Below are 6,822 nucleotides of genomic sequence, written 5' to 3'. Positions count from 1 at the left end.
ACCTGAACGAAAGAAATGCACAGTTGAGTGTCCCAGAGTGGGTTGGGAATCGTCGCGGAACTCCCTTCAAAGCCTTGGGTGTGGGCGCAGGTACATGAGGTTTGCCCTGGGCCCCTGAGTGTTTCCTCCGTGCAGTCTGTTCCCCGCTCTGTACCACTCACTCTTCGCAGCCCTGCAGGCCTTTCCCTCCCTCTTGCCTGCTGAAACGAGAATTCAACAAACTCAGTCATGCCAGGATGGCACAGGTGGAGGCAATTCAATGTGTCACCCTCTCCTTGCAAAAAGGCTGGCAGGGAAGCAAAATCAAGTCAGTGGTGTCACATTAGTGACCCGAATGCACGTGAGAGGGTTTTTTCTCTACTTAAACACTTAAAAATAAATAAATGAATGAAGCCAGGGGAGGCCTGATCCACTCAGCATCTTCATGTTGACAAAGTGTGGCTGAAAAATGGCCCCCGCGCTCCATGATGTTATTGTGTAGTGGCGGCATCTAGAGGCTATTCTTTTCCTCGTTGTTAGAGACGATGGAATGACCAGCATGCTCCCCGGTACCGATAAGTACTTCTGCCCTTACTACTCCAACAGAGGATAAGTCCGGCGTGATCTGGATGTAGTAGGCCCACATCGCAGATTTCTTCAGCTCCCGAATAGAAGGCAAGCATTTAGCCTGACACTCAAGGCCTTCCGTGATTTGACTCCACCTGCCTAGTCCATCTTTTTGCTCACTAATCCCCTACCAAATGCAGCTAACCTATATTTCAAGCCCTCGCTATACCCCATATTTCATGCTATTAAAAGTTATCTGTTGCTGTGGAAACAAATTACCTCAAACTTTACTGATTAAAAGGATAGACGTTTTCTTAGTTTCTATGGGTCAAGGATTTAGAAGGCCCTTAGCTAGGTGCTTCTGGCTTGGAATTTATGAGGAGGTTTCGGGGACGGAGGATCTGCTTCGGAGATGTCTTCTGCACGCCTCGTTGGTGGGACGTCTGGGTTCCTCTCCACGGGGGCCTCTCCCAGGGCTGTTTGAACATAGTTGCTGGCTTCTCTCAAAGTAAATGATCCAAGAGAGAGTGCTGAGGTTTAGGCTGTCCCAGCCTCACAAGCCACATAGCATCCCTTCTACCACAGGGTAGACGTGGATCATTCAGTCCACACTCCAGGGGAGGGGAATTAGGCTTCACCCTGGAGGAGGGATGCCCAAAATTTGTGGACATATGTGAAACCGCCATAGTGCTCCCGCCCCACTGTTCAGGCTGTTCCCTCCGCACAGAGGGCACTTGCCATGTCTGCAGAGCCCACTCCTGCGTGCCTGTATATTTAGCAGCATCTTGGTCTCTTCCTGCCAGATTCCAGTCGCACCCCGAACTCCCAGGGGTGATCATCAACAACGTCTCCAGACATGGCCACGTGTGCCCCCGTGGACACAAATCACCCCTGCTTTGGAACCACAGTTCTAGATATTTTATTTTGGGATTCATGTTGTAACCCTAATTTAAAATAGTCCTCATATGCTGATATTAACTACTCTAAGAGACTAGTCTAACAAGCCAGGAGAATAAGACTTTATTTTTTCAATCTTTATGTTGCTGAAGACACGGACTTACCCTGTGCAATTCTTCCTGAGCTTCTTTTACTCCTTTGGGTGATTCCAATAGCCTTTCAATACATTCCTCTGTTGTTGTTATTATTATTATTATTATTATTATTATTATTATTATTTTGCTTATATTAGCTGTGGTTGCTTTCTACAGGAATGGAATTAACAAAAACCAACTCATACTTCAAGCTCTAGCTCAAATGCCATTTCTCCCCGTTCTCCCAGATGTTCTTGGATGACATTTATCTTTTCTTCTCCTTCATTTCTATTTTAATGCTTTCCACAGCTTAATAGTAGAGTCAGGGTTACACGTACTCTAACCTTCCCTTCCAAAAGCCTCCAAGGGCCAGGAATTGTACCTAGAATAATATGTCCTGAACCTAATTGCAAATGAAGTAGTTTTTCATTCGGGGGCAAAACACCAAGGGAAATACCAAGTGACCACATCACTAGGGGAAAAGAGTTTGGAGGCTAGTATGCTTCCAATGCCTTTTTGCTTGTTCACATTTGTTAGAGGCTGTTTCAGTACAATGAGGAGGTTTAGCACTCGCTTTGGACCACGATTCAGTTCAGAGTCTGTCTCACTCACTGTGAGACCTTGGACAAGTTACTTAATTTTTCTGTACCGCAAATTGTTCATCTGTAAGATGGTGGTTGATATAATACTATCTGATGAGGTTAAACATAAAACAGGTAAGTCAGAGCTGTTCTGGCCGGATTAGGAGAGAACCAGAGGTTCGGTCAGTCGGCCTCGCCCTCACTGGTAGCTGCCTCTGAGGGAATCAGCTCAGCAGCCAAGGGCTCTCCAGTTCAGTCTGAGACAAACACCAACAGCCATTCTAGTCGTTTTACTGATAAGGAAGTTGAACAGGTGAATAAATAGCTTTCCCATGGCAACGTGGCCAATTAATGGGAAACCGGGGACTATAACCCAGTTCCCCCAACTCATAAGCTGGGTGCGCTTTCCACTAACTCTCCCAACTCTAGTCCTGATGTCAATTCTTCCTACTTAGTTTATCTTGTCCTGTTTTCTTAACTTGGCATTCCAGGTCCTGCCTGTCAGCCAACTTATCCTGCCTTTCTGACATTGCCACTTTCACTTCAGCCATGTCAACCTCATCGTTTTGCCATCGTGGTTTGTTGATTCTTCTGTTGACAGCAGGCTCACTGCCCTTCCAAACATTTTTCCTTTTATGACTGGTTCGCACATCACTCCAAGAGATTCATAGTACATGATTTTGCACGATTTAACTCATTATTTTAGTAGTAAAAAGATAGAAGGCCTTTGGCATTTGTTGTAAAATTGTTTTATGAAAAGTTCTCATACCCTTCACTAATCTCTGATATAACCTAAAATTAAATGCTTGATTGTGTTATACTTTCATATTGCCCACTGTTGTTTTGTTACAGAACAGACACACAGGGGCCCGGACTCCGGAGGATGGTATACTAATACCATCCAGACCACCTACTGGGCTCGATTTTTCGCTGCCAATGGGAAAGACATCTCTTGATGCCAGAGATTTGTGAAAAGGAAAGGACAAGTTTATTTAATGCTATACAGACTTAAAGTAGTGACCTAACGTCTTTATTGAAATATCAAAGTCCTTTGTGATACCCACAGATGCACACAGCGCTCCCTTCTCCCCTTGCCCTAATTCAGGGTCCCATAACTCAGGAAAAGAGCACACATCCCTGTTCCCAGGCTGCTGGCACCATCATCTGTGTCACCATCCAGGCAAGATCTTTAATTAATCCAAAGCCATGTGGCACCTTCTCACGGTCTACTGGCAAGAGTTCTTTGTACCCATTTTTCCAGGCAAAGTCTCTCCTGCTTCCCAGACCACGTGGCCAAAGGGAGCACCCCAAAGCCACATGGGCCTCTTCTACCAAAGTTGCAGGGGTCCCCACTCTGCCAGAAGCATGTGGCTTTTTCTCTCAATGGCTGTCATGTCTGGGTTTAAATCCCCATGACAATCTTCCTCTGTAACCCCATTTCTGACTCCTCCTATAATCAGTTACAACTACCAGAATTCCTGTATTATTCCAAGTTTACTGGGCTGCCATTGTGAGTCTGGGCAGGTGTGGCCCGATGTCATGGAGCCAATCTTCTCCAAGCTCCCACACAGGCACTGTAACTCAGAGGACCTGCCCCCCAGTTACATCATGCAGGTAGTGACTTCCATCCCCCCTGGTTCCAAGTATGGCCAGAGCTATTATTTAACATGTCCAAGTGACCCACCAAAGGCTATAGATATGTTAAATGACTATTCCATGGATTAGCTGCAAGGCTGTAGCTGTACAAAACAGCCCTGCACATTCCTGCTCCATGTGTCCCTTCCCCCAACTCACACCTGTGGAGGGAGGGGGAAGGACATCTTATATTTCTCTCCAATATTTCCTAGACACCTTGAGTTCTGGACCCCATTCCAAATCCTTTTTGGGGACCCCCCTCTTGGCTCCACCCTGTATCAGTTTTACATTATTACTTAAACTTTTCAAGTAATTTCTTATATTCACTGATGCTAGGTAAGGATTGTTTTAAACATCTGTATACAGATATATTTGCTAGATATACTAGAGGCAAGGTCAAGCAGTAATTCATTTCAATATTTTTAAATATGGTTGATTCCACAAACTAGAATGCAAACTTCTCAAGAATAAATAGTCTTTTCAATTTTAAAAACTCCAATAGTGCCTAATGTAAGGAGATTTGGACATGTGTTTGGGTCTCCTAAATTCTTCTGCATGCTAAGCCCATGATTTTAACATGAAGTATAAATGAAAATGTGGCAGGGGCTATGAGTTCTTTTAAATGAATATATATGCATGTGTGTACATATGTATGTATATATACATATATATCACCTACGTTGTCTCATTCCTCTTGTTATACATTTATTATATGCTACATGCTATTCTGTAGGAACAGTGTAAGAACTCATGTGTTAGGCCCTGGACTACATGTTACATGCATCATAACTTAGTAATCACTGAGGTGAGTACTATTTTTATCTTGAAGATTAAAAAGATACCCCGAAACTTAGACAAGGTTAAAAAACCAGCTCCAGATAACACAGCTAGGTCATGGCAGAATTGAATCCAGGTCTACATCCAGAATTCAAACTCTTAACTGCCATGGGGTGCGGCCCAGGGTAAGTCCCCTACATCTGTTTAGTGGAGTAAATAGGAGGGCTACGGTAAGGGTTAAGTGAGCTAATTCAGGTTCTTAGCGCAATATCTTACAGTCCCTAACCATCTGCCCTCATGTCAATACACCATGACAAGGTTAAAAGGTCAAATAAGACGTGCTCCCTATCCTTGAAAAATTTGTCTAACTGTTGGTAGGCAGAATTATACAATAGCACCCCAAGGTTTCCTGCCATTGGTATCATGCCCGTGGTTATCTTGTATGTAGAAGGAGTTTACCCAGATGTGATTAAGGTTACTAATCAGTGGACTCCATGTTAACCAAAAGGGAAATTATCCTGGCGTGCCGCACCTACGAACATGGGCCCTTAAACAGCACTTCTCTCCAGCCAGTAGCGAGTGCAAATGAGACAGGTTGGAATCGGATTCCAATCCTGCACCAAGAGGATGTGATGTGTCAGATTTAATGATCTGTTTCCAGCTTTGAAGACGCAAGGGCTGGAGAGTGGGCCTAGGAAAGAGACCCCTGGCCAACACACAAGCGTGAGGAACCAAATTTTGATGGCAACCTGTAAGCCTTGATGGGGATTTTCCCTGGTCTCCAGATTAGAACTCGGCCTGTCTGACATTTTGATATCAGACTTGTGAGATCCTAAATCACAGAACCCATCAGAACCCATCTGGACTTGTGATATAAAGAAATGTAAGATAATGAATCGATGTTAAGTTTATAGTAATTTGTTAAGGGACAGATTTACAGAATTATTGCATGGGGTAATACAAACACATGAACAAGGGCTTAAGCCATCCATAGAGGTGGAGAGACATAAAGCACAAGGAAGGACCGTAATTCCACCTGGGTGGAGAGGCTAAGAAGGGTATGAAGCCTTGGCAAATTGAGAGGTACTACCATTTTGAAGAGTGAATAAAATCTGCTGACTGTGGGGTGGAGGGACCTTGCATGAAGGAGGAGGAGGAAATACGTGTTAGCAGAGAGTTCAGTAAGAAAAGGATGAACACTCAGAAACTGAAAATACTGTGGAAGCAATGTCCAACGGACGAGCAGCGAGGGTGAGGCGCCAGGTGGGGTGTGGCAGGTTGGAGCCGGGCTGACGCTTTTGTTCCCTGGAGACAGGAGGGTGTGGTCTCATTCTACCAGCACTGGCAGCACATTTAGAGAAAAATCTTTTAAAATTAATTGAAAATATTTAAAGACAGAGTGTATGTATGTGTATACCTGTAGTTTTATATTTATATATACAATAGATGTTTTAATATTTGAGGTAAGTAGATGAATAACTTTTTAATAGTATTTCACCCCTTTAATATAAATCTGCTACAACTAATTGCGTTAAAATGTTTATTCTGAAGGGTATAAAAAAAGGAAATCTTACGTTTTGCAACACTATTATAAGATGTGGAGAGTATTATGTTAAGTGAAATAAGCCAGTCAGAGAAAGACAAATTCCATATGATTTTGCCTATATGTGGAATCTAATGAACAAGATAGAAACTGACTCTCAGATACAGAGAACAGACTGACAGCTGTCAGAGGGGAGGGAGGTTGGGGGGCTGGGTGAGAAGGGTGAAGGGGTTAAGAAAAAACTCAGACACAAAAACATAGCGATTACCACAGGGAAAGGAGGCAGGTGGAAGGGGCAAAGGGAGATAAATGGTGGCGGAAGGAATCTTGACTTGGAATGGTGAACACACAATGCAGTATATGGATAACGTATTGTAGAACTGTATGCTTGAAACCTATATAACTTTACTAACTAATGTTACCCCAATAAATTTAATTAAAGTTTTTTAAAAAGAGATTACGATCTTTCTCAAAGCAAACTGATACAATTTAAATTAACATGATTATCAGCAAGATTTGGAATATTTTTGCCCAGCTTTCTAATGACCAAACATCCCAGATCGGTATTTTTCTCATATTAGTATAAATAAAAATGTATGTTGACATGTCTGTAATAGTTTAATTTGTTAATTGAACCTGAAGGTACTTTGTTTAACTGAGCACACTGATTAGCAGGCTTCTCTTCTTAGGGAAAGAGAAGTTTTTTTCT

This window comes from Sturnira hondurensis, unplaced genomic scaffold (genome assembly GCF_014824575.4).
Source record: "Sturnira hondurensis isolate 20B ecotype Veracruz unplaced genomic scaffold, ASM1482457v3 Scaffold0014302, whole genome shotgun sequence".
Classification (NCBI taxonomy): domain Eukaryota; kingdom Metazoa; phylum Chordata; class Mammalia; order Chiroptera; family Phyllostomidae; genus Sturnira; species Sturnira hondurensis.
The sequence above is the reverse complement of the archived record's forward strand: the minus strand, read 5'-3'. Positions refer to the sequence as shown.